Here is a 23002-nt window from a genome sequence, read left to right as displayed (position 1 = left end):
TAAAAAAATTCAGCTCCAGTCTCGTGTTAAAATGCCCGAATCGGAAGGGAAGATTCAGGAATTATTTTGCGTCAGCCATGATTTGACGTGAACCTCAAGTGAAATACTGTTACGACACCGGCAATAAGAGTGAAAATTTTTGCTTGCCAGTATAATGCTATTTTCCCGATCTGTAATGAATATTCAATGTAATAAAGCAAGTTTCATAAAAATCCGTCTCAAGGTAGGAAAAATATTGGCGACACTCGATCGGTGACAGGGGTGTTCGCGGTGAACACGGATTTCTAAAAATATGGCAAAAGTTGAACTGTATGTAATGATCTTGCGCGTTGAACTTTTGTTGTTTTTTCGTCTCAGATTTTTAATTAATGCATACTGATTCACATAAGGATTAAAAATTATTTAAAATATGTTTGCTTTTTATAACAGGGCGAAAGAAGTAGTCTTTGTCATAAGGAAGGGGGGTGGGGTTAAAAAGAGCATTGAAATAATACATATTATTGAAATATCATGGCGTTTTCTGCTTAATTACGATTGTTTTGCCTAAATAATTCTTTTTACAAACTAGATTTCTTTATCTGTTACCACTGTGTTCCAAATTAACGGATATTTACACATATTCAGAATTTTTATTTTGCTCCGGGTTTAGTCTAAATTCTTTAAATTGATAGATTTTGAAATTGTTTATGAGTAAATAATGTTAACGAGTGTGATGGCAAGGTATTTGTTAAAGTGTCCTCTAATTTTCATGCATTTCTCTCAACCCGATACATCGAAATCAGGCCCTTGTGTGGTCAAGATAAATTATTTTAGAGGAAATCTGGACTAATTTTCTATGCTCCATTAAACGCGAACGAACAGCAATGACGGTCAAAAAATGCCATTATTTCTCATTTTCCGTCTAAACTCACGAAATTAAACCTTAAATTATAGACTACAATATTTCGAAGTATAAAATCTTGCTTTTACTGCAGGTTGCACAACAGTATTAAATTTTGCTATATATTCTTACCAAAAAATGCGCAACTTTGAGTAGATGGTATTAATTGAAAACAAACTTTTGAGAAGTTTCCTTTTCAGATCTTGTAAAACAATTCTTTATAAAGATTTTAGTACCAAAAAATACATAGCCATCCAGCAAGGCACGCAAGTTTGTCTCGCTCGAAGTCGAGCAGGTGCTTGAAAATCAAGTCCAGGACCTAATCACTCCCCACTCAAATACAGTATATAGAAAATTCAGCACGCCCTAAATTTTAATGAATCTAGTCAATATAGGAAGTTTACATATTGTTTTTCATCTCATAAAAAAATTCAGCTCCAGTCTCGTGTTAAAATGCCCGAATCGGAAGGGAAGATTCAGGAATTATTTTGCGTCAGCCATGATTTGACGTGAACCTCAAGTGAAATACTGTTACGACACCGGCAATAAGAGTGAAAATTTTTGCTTGCCAGTATAATGCTATTTTCCCGATCTGTAATGAATATTCAATGTAATAAAGCAAGTTTCATAAAAATCCGTCTCAAGGTAGGAAAAATATTGGCGACACTCGATCGGTGACAGGGGTGTTCGCGGTGAACACGGATTTCTAAAAATATGGCAAAAGTTGAACTGTATGTAATGATCTTGCGCGTTGAACTTTTGTTGTTTTTTCGTCTCAGATTTTTAATTAATGCATACTGATTCACATAAGGATTAAAAATTATTTAAAATATGTTTGCTTTTTATAACAGGGCGAAAGAAGTAGTCTTTGTCATAAGGAAGGGGGGTGGGGTTAAAAAGAGCATTGAAATAATACATATTATTGAAATATCATGGCGTTTTCTGCTTAATTACGATTGTTTTGCCTAAATAATTCTTTTTACAAACTAGATTTCTTTATCTGTTACCACTGTGTTCCAAATTAACGGATATTTACACATATTCAGAATTTTTATTTTGCTCCGGGTTTAGTCTAAATTCTTTAAATTGATAGATTTTGAAATTGTTTATGAGTAAATAATGTTAACGAGTGTGATGGCAAGGTATTTGTTAAAGTGTCCTCTAATTTTCATGCATTTCTCTCAACCCGATACATCGAAATCAGGCCCTTGTGTGGTCAAGATAAATTATTTTAGAGGAAATCTGGACTAATTTTCTATGCTCCATTAAACGCGAACGAACAGCAATGACGGTCAAAAAATGCCATTATTTCTCATTTTCCGTCTAAACTCACGAAATTAAACCTTAAATTATAGACTACAATATTTCGAAGTATAAAATCTTGCTTTTACTGCAGGTTGCACAACAGTATTAAATTTTGCTATATATTCTTACCAAAAAATGCGCAACTTTGAGTAGATGGTATTAATTGAAAACAAACTTTTGAGAAGTTTCCTTTTCAGATCTTGTAAAACAATTCTTTATAAAGATTTTAGTACCAAAAAATACATAGCCATCCAGCAAGGCACGCAAGTTTGTCTCGCTCGAAGTCGAGCAGGTGCTTGAAAATCAAGTCCAGGACCTAATCACTCCCCACTCAAATACAGTATATAGAAAATTCAGCACGCCCTAAATTTTAATGAATCTAGTCAATATAGGAAGTTTACATATTGTTTTTCATCTCATAAAAAAATTCAGCTCCAGTCTCGTGTTAAAATGCCCGAATCGGAAGGGAAGATTCAGGAATTATTTTGCGTCAGCCATGATTTGACGTGAACCTCAAGTGAAATACTGTTACGACACCGGCAATAAGAGTGAAAATTTTTGCTTGCCAGTATAATGCTATTTTCCCGATCTGTAATGAATATTCAATGTAATAAAGCAAGTTTCATAAAAATCCGTCTCAAGGTAGGAAAAATATTGGCGACACTCGATCGGTGACAGGGGTGTTCGCGGTGAACACGGATTTCTAAAAATATGGCAAAAGTTGAACTGTATGTAATGATCTTGCGCGTTGAACTTTTGTTGTTTTTTCGTCTCAGATTTTTAATTAATGCATACTGATTCACATAAGGATTAAAAATTATTTAAAATATGTTTGCTTTTTATAACAGGGCGAAAGAAGTAGTCTTTGTCATAAGGAAGGGGGGTGGGGTTAAAAAGAGCATTGAAATAATACATATTATTGAAATATCATGGCGTTTTCTGCTTAATTACGATTGTTTTGCCTAAATAATTCTTTTTACAAACTAGATTTCTTTATCTGTTACCACTGTGTTCCAAATTAACGGATATTTACACATATTCAGAATTTTTATTTTGCTCCGGGTTTAGTCTAAATTCTTTAAATTGATAGATTTTGAAATTGTTTATGAGTAAATAATGTTAACGAGTGTGATGGCAAGGTATTTGTTAAAGTGTCCTCTAATTTTCATGCATTTCTCTCAACCCGATACATCGAAATCAGGCCCTTGTGTGGTCAAGATAAATTATTTTAGAGGAAATCTGGACTAATTTTCTATGCTCCATTAAACGCGAACGAACAGCAATGACGGTCAAAAAATGCCATTATTTCTCATTTTCCGTCTAAACTCACGAAATTAAACCTTAAATTATAGACTACAATATTTCGAAGTATAAAATCTTGCTTTTACTGCAGGTTGCACAACAGTATTAAATTTTGCTATATATTCTTACCAAAAAATGCGCAACTTTGAGTAGATGGTATTAATTGAAAACAAACTTTTGAGAAGTTTCCTTTTCAGATCTTGTAAAACAATTCTTTATAAAGATTTTAGTACCAAAAAATACATAGCCATCCAGCAAGGCACGCAAGTTTGTCTCGCTCGAAGTCGAGCAGGTGCTTGAAAATCAAGTCCAGGACCTAATCACTCCCCACTCAAATACAGTATATAGAAAATTCAGCACGCCCTAAATTTTAATGAATCTAGTCAATATAGGAAGTTTACATATTGTTTTTCATCTCATAAAAAAATTCAGCTCCAGTCTCGTGTTAAAATGCCCGAATCGGAAGGGAAGATTCAGGAATTATTTTGCGTCAGCCATGATTTGACGTGAACCTCAAGTGAAATACTGTTACGACACCGGCAATAAGAGTGAAAATTTTTGCTTGCCAGTATAATGCTATTTTCCCGATCTGTAATGAATATTCAATGTAATAAAGCAAGTTTCATAAAAATCCGTCTCAAGGTAGGAAAAATATTGGCGACACTCGATCGGTGACAGGGGTGTTCGCGGTGAACACGGATTTCTAAAAATATGGCAAAAGTTGAACTGTATGTAATGATCTTGCGCGTTGAACTTTTGTTGTTTTTTCGTCTCAGATTTTTAATTAATGCATACTGATTCACATAAGGATTAAAAATTATTTAAAATATGTTTGCTTTTTATAACAGGGCGAAAGAAGTAGTCTTTGTCATAAGGAAGGGGGGTGGGGTTAAAAAGAGCATTGAAATAATACATATTATTGAAATATCATGGCGTTTTCTGCTTAATTACGATTGTTTTGCCTAAATAATTCTTTTTACAAACTAGATTTCTTTATCTGTTACCACTGTGTTCCAAATTAACGGATATTTACACATATTCAGAATTTTTATTTTGCTCCGGGTTTAGTCTAAATTCTTTAAATTGATAGATTTTGAAATTGTTTATGAGTAAATAATGTTAACGAGTGTGATGGCAAGGTATTTGTTAAAGTGTCCTCTAATTTTCATGCATTTCTCTCAACCCGATACATCGAAATCAGGCCCTTGTGTGGTCAAGATAAATTATTTTAGAGGAAATCTGGACTAATTTTCTATGCTCCATTAAACGCGAACGAACAGCAATGACGGTCAAAAAATGCCATTATTTCTCATTTTCCGTCTAAACTCACGAAATTAAACCTTAAATTATAGACTACAATATTTCGAAGTATAAAATCTTGCTTTTACTGCAGGTTGCACAACAGTATTAAATTTTGCTATATATTCTTACCAAAAATGCGCAACTTTGAGTAGATGGTATTAATTGAAAACAAACTTTTGAGAAGTTTCCTTTTCAGATCTTGTAAAACAATTCTTTATAAAGATTTTAGTACCAAAAAATACATAGCCATCCAGCAAGGCACGCAAGTTTGTCTCGCTCGAAGTCGAGCAGGTGCTTGAAAATCAAGTCCAGGACCTAATCACTCCCCACTCAAATACAGTATATAGAAAATTCAGCACGCCCTAAATTTTAATGAATCTAGTCAATATAGGAAGTTTACATATTGTTTTTCATCTCATAAAAAAATTCAGCTCCAGTCTCGTGTTAAAATGCCCGAATCGGAAGGGAAGATTCAGGAATTATTTTGCGTCAGCCATGATTTGACGTGAACCTCAAGTGAAATACTGTTACGACACCGGCAATAAGAGTGAAAATTTTTGCTTGCCAGTATAATGCTATTTTCCCGATCTGTAATGAATATTCAATGTAATAAAGCAAGTTTCATAAAAATCCGTCTCAAGGTAGGAAAAATATTGGCGACACTCGATCGGTGACAGGGGTGTTCGCGGTGAACACGGATTTCTAAAAATATGGCAAAAGTTGAACTGTATGTAATGATCTTGCGCGTTGAACTTTTGTTGTTTTTTCGTCTCAGATTTTTAATTAATGCATACTGATTCACATAAGGATTAAAAATTATTTAAAATATGTTTGCTTTTTATAACAGGGCGAAAGAAGTAGTCTTTGTCATAAGGAAGGGGGGTGGGGTTAAAAAGAGCATTGAAATAATACATATTATTGAAATATCATGGCGTTTTCTGCTTAATTACGATTGTTTTGCCTAAATAATTCTTTTTACAAACTAGATTTCTTTATCTGTTACCACTGTGTTCCAAATTAACGGATATTTACACATATTCAGAATTTTTATTTTGCTCCGGGTTTAGTCTAAATTCTTTAAATTGATAGATTTTGAAATTGTTTATGAGTAAATAATGTTAACGAGTGTGATGGCAAGGTATTTGTTAAAGTGTCCTCTAATTTTCATGCATTTCTCTCAACCCGATACATCGAAATCAGGCCCTTGTGTGGTCAAGATAAATTATTTTAGAGGAAATCTGGACTAATTTTCTATGCTCCATTAAACGCGAACGAACAGCAATGACGGTCAAAAAATGCCATTATTTCTCATTTTCCGTCTAAACTCACGAAATTAAACCTTAAATTATAGACTACAATATTTCGAAGTATAAAATCTTGCTTTTACTGCAGGTTGCACAACAGTATTAAATTTTGCTATATATTCTTACCAAAAATGCGCAACTTTGAGTAGATGGTATTAATTGAAAACAAACTTTTGAGAAGTTTCCTTTTCAGATCTTGTAAAACAATTCTTTATAAAGATTTTAGTACCAAAAAATACATAGCCATCCAGCAAGGCACGCAAGTTTGTCTCGCTCGAAGTCGAGCAGGTGCTTGAAAATCAAGTCCAGGACCTAATCACTCCCCACTCAAATACAGTATATAGAAAATTCAGCACGCCCTAAATTTTAATGAATCTAGTCAATATAGGAAGTTTACATATTGTTTTTCATCTCATAAAAAAATTCAGCTCCAGTCTCGTGTTAAAATGCCCGAATCGGAAGGGAAGATTCAGGAATTATTTTGCGTCAGCCATGATTTGACGTGAACCTCAAGTGAAATACTGTTACTGTTACGACACCTATAAAGCGGCCGACTTAGTCACAGTTTAGTGTAATCAGTCGTCACCTGTGTAGACGGACGTATACTATAGAGCACTCGGTAGCGACGCAAAAATAACTGTATACTTCTTCTTATGCAGGAAAGTAAGATATCAAAGAAACTTACAATAGTTGCACAGGTCAGTGCAGTATACAAACAAACACAAATACACGTAACGGCAATAAAATGTAAACAAAACCAGCACGAACACGCGGGTCGCCATGCCACGCCGATACCCGTGACAATAAAGCAGTCAGGTGTAACGAATGCAAGGAGTATACCCTGGTGCTGATATCGTAGATAGTAATATAAAAATGGCGTATGCCTATTTACGAGTCGTGTTCAGCTTTAAGAATTCATGTCAGCTTTAATTAAAGCCTAGTTCGAGTATATACCCTGAAACATTCAGAATGCGAGCGTTCAACATCGAACGCCCCGTTGTAAACAAAAAATGTCGTCTGTCAACCACTCATTTATGATGGACAGTCGCAGCTAGGTAAGATGAAATTATTTTTACACAAAATTAAAAATTAATTGTTAATAGTTTAGTACTATAAGCCTCAACAGAAACCTCGGTGAGCAAATCATAACGCTTACAGCTTAATAGTCATTCGACTCATTGCCTGCCAAGACCTAAAGCAATGTCTGGAATGGTATGATAATGAACAATTCCAGGACAGTTTTAATTTAAATACAGATACTGAAAGCTTCTCATCATTTTTTAGTTTTTTAATTAAAATAGTCAATATAAATCAATTGGAAATGTTTTAGCTATATAATAGAGGAGTTATCGAACTTATATTGGTGAATATTGGCACTCTGGCTGTACGAATGCACTCGGAAGCTCCTGTGTTTTTACAGCCAACTCGTGTCAATATCCACTAGTACAAGTTCAATAACCGTAGATCTATCATTGCTTGACATATACTTTGCAGAAACAACTCGAAAAATTCCTACAACTGTCTACACCTGGGGGTACTAGGGATGGGGGGGGTCCATCCAAATACATGTACATTATTGGTCATTTTGCCTTATCACGTTTGGAACCAGAGCGATAAATCTCGTGTAAAATGATGAACTTGTTTTAATACACTTAATAATATATTATTTTTTTTAAATACTGCATGAAACGATGTTAAAAACAAAACAATTGGGTTTTTTTAATCTGGCTGGTGAAATTTCTCTTTCCAAGACATAAAAGCTTTATGATGTAATCACGATCTATATAATTATGCACATCCGATTTCCCATGCAAGATTGTTTGGGCTTTTTCAAGTCAAGGGAATTGGTTGTATGTAAACTGAGAGTGGGGTGTCTGTAACGGTACATTTTGTATCCACTGCATATATTTTGTCACCAGCGACAAAATGTACCAGATGCCTTCACTGTAAATATTGTCGACATTATTGTCATCTACCTGTGCATATTGACATCGGTCACAATATGTGCCTAGTGCCCCCACCCCCACGTCGAATGGTAAAAAAAATTACGTTTTGTCGCCAAATGTTTGATTGAGGAGTAATGTTTTACCCAGCTGGTGAGGGAAATAGAGGTGGGGGAGATTAATGCTTGATATTCTTTTATGAATTTATATTGATCGTGATTATTTGCGCAGTTCTTCCTCTTCACAACGCAACCTTAAGCTTTATATATTAAATTTTATAGAATAGTATTTTATTGCATGTGCTTCATTAGAGTTAAAAATGAAATTTGCGCGTTTTTTTGTTTTGATTTTGTTTGTTTGTTTGTTTGTTGTTTTTTTTTAAAAAGAAGCAATGTCAGGAAAACTGTATTATTTTCGAATTGAATACTAGTATCCTTTTCGTGGATACTCAACTTTAATTAAAAAAACCCACACAGAAAAAACTCGGACAATTACGCTATAGCGCGTTTTATGAAATATGCCTTAGTGACAAGTGATTTACCACAGGAGTTCGCAGTTTTATCAATAAAGTCAATAAAAATCACTCGACTGACCAAGCCATGAGCTAACGCATAGCTCATGGCTTGGTCAATCGAGTGATTTTTATTGACTTTATTGATAAAATTGCGAACTCCTGTGGATTTACACAACCAGATATATTTACAAAACTATAAAGAATATCCTCGAGTAACCTGACTGGGTAATTTTATATGCAGGATATATAGGATAGGTACATACATGTATTGTTGCCAGCCAACACATAAATATATTACCGTCAACCCCTCCCTTAACCCCCTCCTCCCCCTTGATTTTTTATTTCAATTTGGGACCATAGTGGAATAAAATCGTGTATTTTGAGCATAACATAATTCAAGGACAAAAATGATCACACTGTATTAAAACTATTCAAATATGTCGAATATCACATTGCAACTTAGCTTTTATTGAAACTAGTACCAAATTGTTCAGAAACTGTTTTAGAATGTGAAATGACATAATTGTTTATTGTAAGCTCCCCAGAAATGGCCAAGCTTTAAGTTGGGGACGGTACAAAATAATAATAGGCAATACTTCTGTTCTAAAACCTTTGGTCTTTCGTAATAGGGAAAACATAGTTAAACTTGGTCTCAACAAAATTTATCAAAACATAATTAATGCAATTATTTTATTTATGTTATTAATTTTCAAAAACAGTAAATATAAGAAGAATGACCCGAAAAAAATTTGGTAAAATGCTTTTCCAAGTAATACTGCAAACAAAAATTACTATTTAAATATTTATATGTACTACACATTGCTTCTTTCCCATTTCACCATAATATCTTTACAAAACCATCTTTCATTATTTCTTGTATAGTATAATTTGAGTACCAATTTGGCTATTCAATTTATCCTGTTCTAGACAAATATTGTTAATTGATATAAATTGTTAAACTAATATTATCAAACAAAAGATTCTTGAGCATAGAATAGAATTTAAAGAGTCACTCAAATTGACTTTAACAGAGTTAACATAGTAGATTTAGAACGTTGTGTCACACACACATCAGCATTTTTCCACGGAAGAATTTAAAGCGATTCACATTAAATGGCACAATTTCAATCATTTCACTTCTTTTCTCTATCTTGGTTTAGTTTCTCAGATCGAGCCTGGTGCACTTCCTCCCCCTCTTTTGCCCCCCCCCCCCCTGGACGCCTGCTTTGAGAAATGCTTTACTGCTTTGGCAGGTGTTCTGGCTGCAATGCTTACCCAGGCATCAGCCCCGGAAAATAACACTCTGAGACACTAACTCGTCCTCAGTCCACAATGAATTTAAGAAAAGTCCAATATCTTCAACAAACAAGATGTGTTTGTGAAACACTGATGCCCCCGTATGGCAACTTATAGCGAAGGTTAAGCTTTCTCAAATGCAAATCAAATATGTTGGTACCCACAGTAAGTTCTTGTCCCGAGAAATATACCTGTGAAATATGCAAGTCCTAGCAGCAACCATTAAAAGATATGGAAAAGGTTAAAAATTTTCAAAGGTAAGTCAAACATCAAGGTCAAGGTCAAATGGTAAAATTAATGGTGCCCAAGGAAAGGTCTTCTCACAAGAAATACACATATGTAATATGAAAGCCCTAGCACCAACCCTTCAAAAGGTATAGCCAAGTTTAAAGTTTATCAAAAGTAGGTCAAACTCCTAGGTCAAGGTCAAAAGGTAAAAGTTGTTAGTATCCAAAGTAAGGTCTTGTCACAAGGATTACATATGTGAAGTATGAAAGCTATAGCACCAACTGTTCAAAAATTCTGTCCAAGGTTAAAGTTTTCCAAAAGTAGGTCAAGGTCAAGGTCAAACCGATAAAGTTGTTTGCATCCAAATGAAGGTCTCGTCACAAGAATTACATATGTAAAGTAAAAAAGCCCTAGCACCAACCGTTCAAAAGTTATGGTCAAGGTTAAAGGTCAAGGTCAAAGTTGTTGGTATCCAAAGGAAGGTCTTGTCACAAGAGTTACACATGTGAAGTATGTAAGCCCTAGCACCAACCATTCAAAAGTTATGGCCAAGGTTAAAGTTTTTCGAAAGTAGGTCAAACTCCTATGTCAAGGTCAAAGGGTTAAAATGGTTGGTATCCAAAGGAAGGTCTTGTCACAAGGATTACATATGTGATGTATGAAAGCCCTAGCACCAACCATTTAAAAAGTTATGGCCAAGGTTAAAGTTTTTCAAAAATAGGTCAAACTCCTTTGTCAAGGTCAAAGGGTCATAGTGGTTGGTATCCAATGGAAGGTCTTATCACAAGGAATACACTTGTGAAGTTTGAAACCCCAAGCACAAACTGTTCGAAAGTTATGGCCAAGGTTATATTTTTTTTCAAAAGTAGCTCAAACTCCAAGGTCAAGGTCAAAGTTGTTGGTATCCAAAGGAAGGCCTTGTCACAAAGAATACACATGTGAAGTTTGAAACCCCAAGCACCAACTGTTCCGAAGTTATGGCCAAGGTGAAAGTCTCATAAAATTTTGCAAAAGTGGGTCAAACTCCAAGGTCAAGGTCAAAAGGTCAAATTTGATGGTACCCAAAGAAAGGTCTTGTCACAATGAATACACATGTGAAATATGAAAGTCATAGCTCCAACCAAATCAAAAGTTATGGGCAAGGTTAAAGTTGACAACAGACAGACAGACAAACAGAGAGACAAACAGACAGACAGGAAAAAACAAGATACCCCCGGGATCTTTCGATCCAGGGGCATAAAAAGCGAGAGAGCATCATAATAACCATGCAATCTCCTGGTTAGGTCCATCTTTTTAGTTAAATTAGTAAGTTATGCTCTTTAAATTATAGCTTAAATATTTACAGACTTTACCGAATCCATTTTCGGTTTAATCTTTTTAAATATTTCACGCATGCATGCTTTTTTTTTTAAGTTAAGAGATCGTTTATTTCCACAAACAACATTTGTGGAAGTAAATTCAAACATCTGGATGATGCAGACTAATGGCTTATCCAAGACTATCAACTTCTTCGATGATTTCACTGATCACGCTGGCCAATAGTCTACCTGGACAATAGTTTCTTATTAATTCACCTATATGATACCTGCATGTATGCACTGGTGTTTCTTCTGATAGTTTTTATTATGGCAAACGATTTTTGCTTATTCAACATTTCAAATAATTCGATATAAGATCTGCTATATCTTGAAGGGTGAAGGATTTTTCAAATATTTTGCAGATGCTTCAGAAAAAATTCACTATTTCAAGATTAAGATTTGATCATTGCTTGCGTAAAGCAAAGTTTATAACAAGGGCACCGCAAAACGGAGCATCCCCTCCCAAATTGGGAAAAGATTACCAATAATTTATTCATTCCCATAGAACTCTATACAAACCTTATGCCCTATCAGTACTTTACCATATCACTTTCAGACAAATCTTTAGCACCGTTTGAAAATTCATTCTAAGCGCTTATTAAACAAGATGTGTTTGTAAAACACTGATGCCCCCGTATGGCAGCTTATGGCGAAGGGTAAAGTTTCTCAAATGCAAGTCAAACTTCAGGTCAAGAAATCAAAAATGTTGGAACCCAAAGAGAGGTCTTGTCTCGAGGAATATCCCTGTGAAATATGAAAGCTCTAGTACAAACCAGTGAAAAGTTATGGCGAAGGTTAAGTTTTTTTTCAAAGTAAGTAAAACGGCAATGTCAAGGTCAAATGGTACCCAAGGGAGGGTCTTGTCATAAGTGATATACATGATCGTGAAATGTGAAAGCCCTAAAACCAAACCTTCAAATGTTATGGCCAAGGTTTAATTTTTTTAAAAATAAGTCAAAATCCAAGGACAAGGTCAATGTCAAAATTGTTGATATCCGAAGGAAGGTCTTGTCACAAGGAATATACATGTGAAGAATGAAAGCCCTATTCAAAAGTTATGGCCAATAAAGTAGGTCAAACTCCAAGGTCAAGGTCAAAGGGTCAAAGTTGATGGTATCTAAAGGAAGGTCTTGTCACAAGGAATGCATATGTGAAGTATGAAAGACCTAACACAAAATGTTCAAAAGAAATGGCCAAGGTTAAACTTTTTCAAAAGGTCAAACTCCAAAGTCAAGGTCAAAGGGTCAAAGTTGATGGTGCCCATAGAAAGGTCTTGTCACAAGAATTACATATGTGAAGTATGAAAGCCCTAGCACTAACTGTTCAAAAGTTATGGCCAAGGTTAAAATTTTTCAAAATTAAAGTAGGTCAAACTCCAAGGTCAAGGTCAAAAGTTCAAAGTTGTTTGTATCCAAAGAAAGGCCTTGTTACAAGAAGTACACATTTTAAGTATGAAAGACCTATCTAGCACAAAGTGTTCAAAAGTTATGGCCAAGGATAAAGTTTTTTCAACAGTACGTCAAATTCCAAGGTCAAGGTCATAGGGTCAAAGATGTTGGTATCCAAAGAAAGGTTTTGTTATAAGGAATACACTTATGAAGTTTGAAAGCCCAAGTCCAACTGTTCAAAAGTTATGGCCAAGGTTAAAGTCTCAAAAAATTTTGCAAAAGTGGGTCAAACTCCAAGGTCAAGGTCAAAAGGTCAATTATGGTGGTACCCAAAGAAAGATCTTGTCACGAGGAATACACATGTGAAATATGAAAGCCATAGCTTCAACCAATCAAAAGTTATGGGCAATGTTAAAGTTTTTGCGGACAAACAGACAGCTACATGGACGGACGGACAGGGCAAAAACTATGTGCCCCCGAATCTTCGATTACGGGGGCATAAAAATTCCATAAAAATATATGGTCCCGTGGCCTTTATAGATCAAAATTGCAGTTGTTTACAACTTATAGCGATCGGCAGTATAAATGACACTCTGCATACAGTATCAAACCCTACAATCTCCCCTGTTATTTCTAAAATTCTAAACCAGAAGGTGGTTTGCGAATTCAAGGAAGAAGAAGAAGAATAAAAGTAAATCATTAAATTTTGTCAGTTGATTCATCGTTGGTCCTTGGGATGTTTTAACCAAAAAGTAGGTCACTGTGAGTATATTTGGAATTTTTATCTCAATATTTGGCTGAAAGTCTGACAATTTACACATTTAGTAAAGCTAAACTCCGTGGTATATTTTCCACCCCTCAGAAAATTTCATTCAACTTTTAATGATAATTTCGATTTCCTGCTATTATCAATAAGGTTTATAAAGTTGATAAAAACTTTTACAGTTTATAAATATACCATTGATTAACAGATAGAAAGTATCACTTGATAACAAATACTTAAAGAAAGTATTTATCGAGAAAAATTCTTTTAAATAAAATGCATATATTTTTTAAAAATACACCTAATTAATTCCGTACTTTTAGTGAAAGCCATCATTGCAGAAACAATATATGTTTATCAATGAAGGTCAAGTTGGACTTCGATGGCCTCTGGAAAGTTGTTTTCCCTGTTTATTTTGTCCAAATGTTAAGATTTGAAATCGAAAGTACATTGCAAATGGCGGATTTTATAGGGGTCTTGTCTTTACACATGTCATGCTTTCAATAACAGCCTTTCAGAGACCATTACCGTCCAACTTGCCCTTCATTGATAAACATATATTATTTCTTCAATGATGGTTTTCATAAAAGTACAGAATTAAGCAGGTGCATTTTTTTTTAAATATGTAAATTTTTTGAAATATTTTTTCTCAAAAAATATTTTTTTTAAATATTTGTTTTTAAGTGATACTTTCTATCTGTTAATCAATGATATATTTATAAACTTTTAAAGTTTTAACTTTATACCTCACATAGTTTTGGAGCTATTGTAAAAATAAATTTTTGGACATCTTGACCTTTGGCAAAACCTTAATTGGTGACCTCTCCCGCGCTAAAGAGTTCCACAAAGCTATACCTAGGGGTATAACATGTGCTATCCAACCCTCAGGAATTATAATATACATCAGTATAATAAAATGCTCAGGCAAACCCTCGGGGAATAGTTCCTGTCCCTGATTTTACAAAAGAGCTCTCCGACTCACAGCCAGTATATATCACATCTGCTGTTAATTGTCACATGAAAAACAGTTTAAAAGAACTTTTCGAAAATGACTGTGTTATGTAAAGTTAGATATTACTATTTGTTTTTAAAAGTCAGAATTTTAACGATGTAAAGTTTCCAAGTACCGGTACATTTATTTATAGAGAACCATAGTTTTCTATATAATCATAGACTTTTCATTTTCTGAAACATCTACTTACTGATTTTTTTTTTCTCTTAAAAGGTAGCTCTTGGAAAATCACAGACCAAGAAACAAGATAGCAGCCTTTTTGATTTGAAAGATACGTATACAAGGGTACCCCGCAACTGGTTCCGTTCCATTTCGCAAAGTACCAATAGCCCATTCACATGAGTAGAGCATTTTATTTACCATATTCGGTCCCATTTTGAAACCTCATAAATGTTGCTCTTGGTATAACAATATTAGTAAATTCAAAGAGAGAAATACACATAGACACAATTTGATACGACATATCATTTATTTAATAATATATTCTTATATCTTTATTTATTTTATTTCTTGCTTTATTTCTGCAAAAAACAAACAAACAAACAAACAAACAAACAAAAAAAAACAACAACAAACAAACAAACAAAAAACAAACAAAACAAAACCGTCCGTTTTCTTTGTAAAATTCGTTTTCTTCTATACGAGACAGATGTTCTTTTTCTGAAAATGAATTATAATAAAAATTTGTTTCATGAAGAAAAGTAATTTTGGAAATATATGATATACAATCTTAAAAAAAGTAGAACTTTTTCAACTTTTAATTATTAGAAATTATGTACTCACTGATAAACAAGACAATCCAAACAGAAATATTTTCCAGAAAGATGATCTACCAATGGTTAAAAATGAGCATGCTCTGTTGAATATTCGTCTGGTTTGTTGGAAATGCTTATCAAGTCAGTTTTTGACTTAGTTCCTCTTGAACGAAGCTCAATTATCTGTTATTTAAAAAAAAAAGATAAAAAATAAGATTGAGACATTAAGAAAACACGAAGTTGTTGATTGTCTAAATAAAGTAGATAAGACAATTTTTTTTTAAATTCCAGTAAATAATGCTATTATTAGCGTACATCAAGTCACAATCAAAAAATAAAATCACCATTCTCTTACCTCTGATGATAAAAACACTTATCTTGCTATCGATATTCTCCATACCATTCTTCCAAGGAATATTCCTACCTAAATGAAAAGAATCATGACCCCCAGGGGTTGGGGCACAACGGAGGGTCAAAGTTTTGCGTAACAATATATAGGAATCACCTTGAAAAAGTCTGCTTAAGAACAGCAAAGCCATGATTAGTCATTTTATCATAGGAACATCCACAGGTAGTGTAGATTAAAATTTGTTCAAATTTACGGTGGGTAGGGTGGGGCCACAATGACGAATCAGAGCTTTACATAGGAATACATAGGGGAAAAAAATCTTTAAAATTCTTCTGTTTAAGAACAGCAAAGCCATGATTAGTAATATTGATATAGAAGCATCTTGAGGTAGTGTAAATTTAAGTTTACCTTCCCCCTTTAAAACTTTTCAATATACTGAGCTGATATCTGCTTCTTCCTAGCCAGTGTGCTCAGGTGAGCGATGTGGCCATGGACCTCTTGTTGAAGTTAGCGTAGATATTTAGCTTTATACTTGAACAAGAGGAAGCAAAGCAATTGCTTTCCGCCAAAGGCGATAAAAAGAATACACAGCAAAATCTAATACATGTACATTTACAAGAATTGATTGAGCCATTATTTCGACAGATAAATAACTAACGTTAAAATTTATTTAAAATCTACATTGCAACTACTTCCTGAATAAGATTTTAGATGTAATATTGTTGTTGCCTTTTCAAAATTTAAAAGTTTTCATCGTGATATTCAATACTTAAAAAAACATAACTTTGTATTTCAAATGCTGAACAGCTATATATATATATATATATATATATATATATATATATATATATATATATATATATATATATATATATATATATATTTCGGGGGGGGGGGGCATAGTGGTGGGCTTAACCCATCAAAATTGATGCAGTCGTTAAAAATGTTCTTCTTTACTCCGGGACATCAAACAGTTGAACTGTTGCCATAGTTGTAATAAACATTGAGCCCTCTACCAAATTTGTGAAATTCATGGCCCCAGCTAGGGTTATGTGTTATGGAGTTAGTTCATGACTCTAATGATCATATAGTGAATATGCAGAAGTTCTTCAAAAATTTTCTCTACTCCTATATGCAGAAGTTCTTCAAAAATTTTCTCTACTCCTGTAAACGGTCACGGTAGCCTTGTGATAGGGCGTTCGCTTTGTGATTGGGAGGCCCGGGTTCGATTCTCGTTCGCCGCTCCTCGTCAAAACCTAAGTCGTAAACATAGGAAGTGACTGTTCCTTCGCCAAGCGCCCGGAACTAGAAGTGAAAGTCACGGGTCTTTCGGATGAGACATTAAAAACCGAGGTCCCGTGTCACGGTAGGCGTTGGCACGATAAAAAACCCTCACTGTTCAATGGCCCTGAGTGCCGAGTATAGGTCTTTTGAAGCCCTTCACCGCTATATGGTGACGTCTCTATATAAGTAAAAGAAATTCTCGAAGGGGACGTAAAGCAATATACACAGTCAATCAATCAATCTACTGTAGATTAAGCAGATAAACTAAGTGTAGGATATGATGATGAAGGGAGGCTCTTCCAAAATTGTGAAATTTCGTGACCCAGGGTCAAAGAACACTGATAAAATAATAATAATAATAAATAAATAAATAAATAATAGTAAATAATGTACATAATCCTAAAAAAGGCTGTTATTACATTTTGCGTTGATTTCGACGCAAAATATAATAACTTGAATGTAATAATCCCAGTTCATTACATTTTGCGTTGTTATTACATTTCGCGTTGTAACAATGCATTATTTCTTAGAAAATTTTTTTCTTTGCTCCTGAGCATTAAACAAACAATTATAGTGAAAATGCTTTACATTTTTGCCACCTGGTATATTGCAGTTAAACTAAGTGAATGCTTACTACATGCAAGAATACATCTTCCAAAATTATTAAATCTATGACCCCAGGGTCAGTGGCTCTTATGCTGGAAACGGGAGTTTAATGGGAAAAAAAACACATTATAATTTCTTTGACATCTACTCTGCTTCTTGGTATAAGGAAAAAAACTAAGTGAATATGTTATGATGAACGATGGTGCCTCTTCCAAAATTGTGAATTTCATGGCCCCTGGGTTCTAGACTGGTACCCTGGCATTGGTTAATGGGTGCAAGCGCCCTGAAGAACCAACTTAAGGGCAGAGAACCAGTGCTACCTGGGTTCTTGTGTTATGGTCACATAGACTTGTAAATAATCGATAAAAAAATGTGGAAAATACCTTATTGTTGTATGCATATGCATTAAATGTTCTTCAAAGACCAAGATAAGCCATTGAGAGAGGGAATGAGATGGGTTCAATAATACTTCAGTTTGCATGTTGATAGTGATAAATTGGGGCAACTACATGCAAGGTGATACATCTACGTTAAGGTTTGTTAGAAATGAGTACTAGACTATTTATTTTCTTGATCACTGATCATCCTCATGCTCTTGGGCAAATCTATCAGTTTATTTTGTTTTAGTTATACTTCTATAGATCCTTTAGTGTTGTATACCCAGGTGACCGTTAAGGCCCTCACCGTTAAGGCCTTTGGGCCTTTTGTTTTTCTATTTTATCATTTATTCCTTCTCAAATAATATGGGTTTGGTATATCACTTCATCAAAAACACCAGTCTTTAACAGTGGTTTTAAAACATTTTTGCACTACTTTATTACATTGAAATCGGATCTGGATTTTGAAAACATACTAACTGAATTGAAAATTATGAAACCTTGCGTCTAGTTTATTTTGTATGCAGATTGATGTGGAAAAAATCTTAGGGTGACTATGGAAAGAGTATGTACAAATATAACGTTGAATAAAAAAGCAATTTTACTTTGATGTTTCCATGTTTCCTAACCTTTTGTTTGGCCCGCAATGCATGGTGCAGTCAAGTAACTGCTTTGTTCGTTCTATACAGGCTACGTGTGTGCAATCTTACAAAACATCGACCTTTTTAAAAAATAAGTCAATTAAAACACGGTTCGTCCCAAACCGAAAGCTATCTGCTGGAAACCATGTTTACCAGGAAAAGATTATTAGTAATCTTAGTAATGTATTTACAAATGGTACGTTATATTATCTTTCAAAAGTAATATTATTTATTTTTAAAACTATCATTCAGGAAAGTTTTGAAAATTGCTTTGGATTTATTGCATTAATTTTTATAAATATATTATATTTGATAGCTAGGCACTGAAATATACTTTAATGTCTCTTAAGATATAGGTCTATGTGTGTATAACAAAAGGCTTCTGGTGGAGCCATTTGTCATACACACAAAAATTTTAATTTTTTCTCTCATGTGTAATGCAAAACTAATTACTCTTTGATTTATTTTTGCTCCGCTCTGTCTTTAAAATAATGATATTTTTAATTTTCTCTGCACATTGCATGTTCATGTGTTTACAGCATAACTAATGTGCAAAAATTACCTGTCAGATATCAAACCTGGTTTTGAAAATGTTTAAATTGATAACTTCCTTACAATTTTTTTTGAATCATTTTCCGTTTTATTTTAGATTAAAGCTGCTGCCATTGGTAAGAATTCTGAACTCAGCTTTATCAATTCTGCAAATATTCTACTCATAATTTTAAACTTTTGCTTTTATTGTATGCACTTACTGACATAATTCTATAGTTACCTTTACTTTTAGGCACTTTAAACTACAAGGGTTTGACCAAAAATACGATTTGCCCTTGAACACCTGATGGCTATAGCATTTAGCGTGTAGTCACTCGGCACACCTCGGCCGATTCGTACCTCATCTAGTTTGATGAAGGTGACGGAATCAGCCGAGGTTTGCCGAATGAGCGTGTAGTTTAAAACCTACATGATTGATTGGCATATTGCCTAGTTTTAACAAGGTATTTTTTTAGACGAAATATCGTATTACATGCACTGGCATAATGATTCAGTGGAATTATAATGAACTTTCATTGATTTAATATTTCCAATGAAAGAAATGAATAATAGGTGGAAATTACCATGTACAGTTATGAAATAGGTAAGAGGGAAATAGCATAACATGGTCCCCAGAGGAAAGAAACTATTTCTAAAGGTGGCGAATGAACTGAAAGAGCAATATATGAAAAGTGTCTCAAATGGCCCCTTAAAATGAATATCTCAACTCTGTATATAGCTTTACTTTGCACAGCTATACACGTGAATTTTATTCTTAATTTTTAATTTGATCAAAATACCATTAAGAAAAATGACATCATAAAGTTCACCTTTACCCGCAGTTTTTCTTCCAGAAAATATTGAGCGCAAACTTGAACAAACTTTATATTTTTACCAAAGATGTATCTATCCAAGACTAATTACTGACAGAAAAAATTTTTGCATGTTCGAAGCTGCGCTCTATGTTTCCCATAAGAAAAACGTCAAGAAAAAGACACATTTTTGTCTTATTTGGATTGGATTGCAAAAATAGCTTCATATCTGACGTCATTTACAGCTGTAAGAGCATTTAAATCTGAAATAAAGTTATTGGAAATATCTCTAATATTTAAGCATTGAATTCTTATTTTTGGATGTCGTCGGTCCTATAACACACCTGGCCGTGCCGACAAATTGAATACCGCGCATTAGCGCGGTATGATAATTTGTGTTATAGGATTGACGACATCCATATGGGACAAAATATCCCATATCAGTTCAAAAATGGGACTAAAAATTCTGTGGGAGACAAAATTCTATGGGATTTTAAATATCCTATAGGATTCTGGTGGGATATCAAGTAGGATAAGAAATCCCACCAAAATCCTATGGGATTTTTGTTTTTCAGGTGTTATATCTCCCACAATATACAAAATACAGGTGTCATAATTGGTAAATATAATGAGAGTACAAAATCCCACCATACAATATTAAAAGTTATATAATATCTTTAAAAAAGTGGTTGGCGAAAGTCCGGACAAATGTCGTGTCCGGAGTTAAATGTCGCACTGTTATGTTCTATAAATAACAGATGTTAAATAATGTTTTGCTCCGTGTTTGTGACGTCACAATGTGAAAATGACTTCAATATGTAGGTCACTTGTGACAAAAAATGGTTGACTCAGTCGTACTCGAAAAACGAACGGCTGTAAAGTTTAACGTATATCTTGGAAATTCCTTTGCAGTAGAATATGATAATTTGTACAAGGTTTATGAAGATAAAAAACTTACCAGAAGTTCAATCATTAATTGGATTGATTGTTTAAGTAAAGACAGGGAGACTGTTAAAAATGATGTTTGTTCTGTTGGCCAGCGAAAGCAAGCCGGGGAAACGATGTGTCCTTAGTTGTGGAATTTGTTGTGAAACATCGTCAAGTTACAATTAGAAAAATGGTTGAATATCTTAACAATAATACAATTATTAAATCCCTAAAATATCGTTTACTTTAGACTTTAAACATATGAGATATGATAAAAAGAAGGCGCCCATACTTTATCCACATTGGATAAACGATTCTCCCGAGACAGAGGACTCGGGTAGTGATGGGCCACCATACTAATTGTTGGAAGGGATATCCTTATCCACCCATCCTATTGCAGAGATTTGGCTATTTCTGAAAGATGGACTGTTCTTGTTATAGAAAATAACTTGCATGGTAAGAAATATAAGACTCGGAAAATTCTTTAGCTTCTGTGAAGAGACTGCCACGGAGCATGTCATGTGACTGCCTGGATCACGTGATTCCCGCATGGGCAGAACAATGGCAGATGTGCATTAAAATCGGAGAGGACTACTTTAAAAAATAATAATCACTGAAACTTCATTTTATTTCTTTTAAAGAAGTAATTCAATTAGTTCGCGAACTTTTTGATCACCCCTCGTACATGTACAAAAAAGAATCCTAACCCACTAAATTTGTGAATGATACATGCATCATTAAGATAACGGAAAACAATAAGAATGATGAATGAAATAAATATAACTTTTTATTAGCCTTTTACTATTTGTTTAACTGGCGAATTGTGCTTGTTAAGCCATGCAAATATATACAGGAGATCAAATCTCTAGATATTAAAAGCTAATTTAAAATCAAAAGCATGTTCTCTGTTACAGTACTTGCTCTAGGTGTATGCTGATACGTGTACATTTGTATATTTCAATTAATCCTTTTACGATAAATTTTATATGCATGTATTTTGGTAAAAAAAAATCCCCCCCCCTCGACCCCGGCCCACACACACACACACCCTCACCCACACACACAACAATGAAAATGAATACTAGATTGTCTGGACCCGAAGTTTATTTAGATTGTTTAGTAAAAAAAGCATGTTATATTTAATAAATTGCCTAACATTGGCAGATTTTATTCATATGGAATGTAAAATACCTTCCATGAGACCCCCTCCTTACTCTTCCCTCATCTTTGAAATTGGTATATATGATTCTTCGTTTCGTTCATAGAAGAGCAGAAATGTTTGGAGTCCTCATTGATGCAGAAAGTGTGCGAGGATTCAGCACTTTTCAACATTTCAGCGTGTTCACGAGACTTAAACTTTACCACTTTTTGTTCTAACGGTAAGGAAAAATGTTAATTTGGAAACAAACAGAAAAAAGGGGGGGGGACAAAATATCGAACAATCTATTCAGCAGCTTTTTTTTACCACAGAATTAAAGCCACAAATCGAGTCATCCAGACCTTTCTTCACGGAATGCCCTGGATACATAGGGATTTTCTATACGAAAACGAATTTGTCACAAATCAAAGTCACTTGGCCAAGAGTGATAGCGATCAGCGGGGATGGCAAACAGTTGCAGTATGTTTTTGCACTCATTCATTTTTGGGCCGATTAAGGAAAGGTTAAAGAGGTATAGCGCACTATACGACATAGCCTATAAACATTCAAAATATTTAAATATTTTATGATATTTAGTTAATCTAGCTATGAACAAATGCAAATTATTCCAGTACCTGGTAAAATAGTCATAATTATCTCAAACAAGGTCAATGAAATTTACATATTTTGCATGGGATATATAGAGAACTATTTGTTTTGTTTGTATGTTGTTTAACGAATTTTTCACTCATATGGAGACGCCACCACATGCGGTGGAGAGCTGCAAATTTTGTCCTATACTCGGCACTTACGGCCATTGAGCAGTGACGGGTCTTTTTCGTGCCAGCACCTACTGCGACACGGGACCTCGGCTTATACGGTCTCATCCGAAGGACCGGTCTCCACGTCCCACAGTGGGATTCGAACCCGCGACGTAAGGATCAACTCCAAGTCGCGAAGACTCTAGAGCAGACGCTCTAACCACTG

The 23002-nt window shown here is 34.3% G+C and overlaps 1 long non-coding RNA gene across 1 annotated transcript in view; it reads right to left on the bottom strand.

Annotated features, from left to right (window-relative positions):
• The window catches only part of LOC133183097 (uncharacterized), a 250024-nt gene that overhangs the window by 111755 nt on the left and 115267 nt on the right, over window positions 1-23002 (bottom strand). The window lies entirely within an intron of this gene.

The sequence above is a fragment of the Saccostrea echinata genome, unplaced genomic scaffold (genome assembly GCF_033153115.1).
Source record: "Saccostrea echinata isolate AGI-Se365-2 ecotype Australia unplaced genomic scaffold, CSIRO_AGI_Sech_v1 ptg000009l, whole genome shotgun sequence".
NCBI classification, from domain to species: domain Eukaryota; kingdom Metazoa; phylum Mollusca; class Bivalvia; order Ostreida; family Ostreidae; genus Saccostrea; species Saccostrea echinata.
Note: the sequence above shows the minus strand (reverse complement) of the source record. Positions and strands in the feature narration are given on the sequence as shown.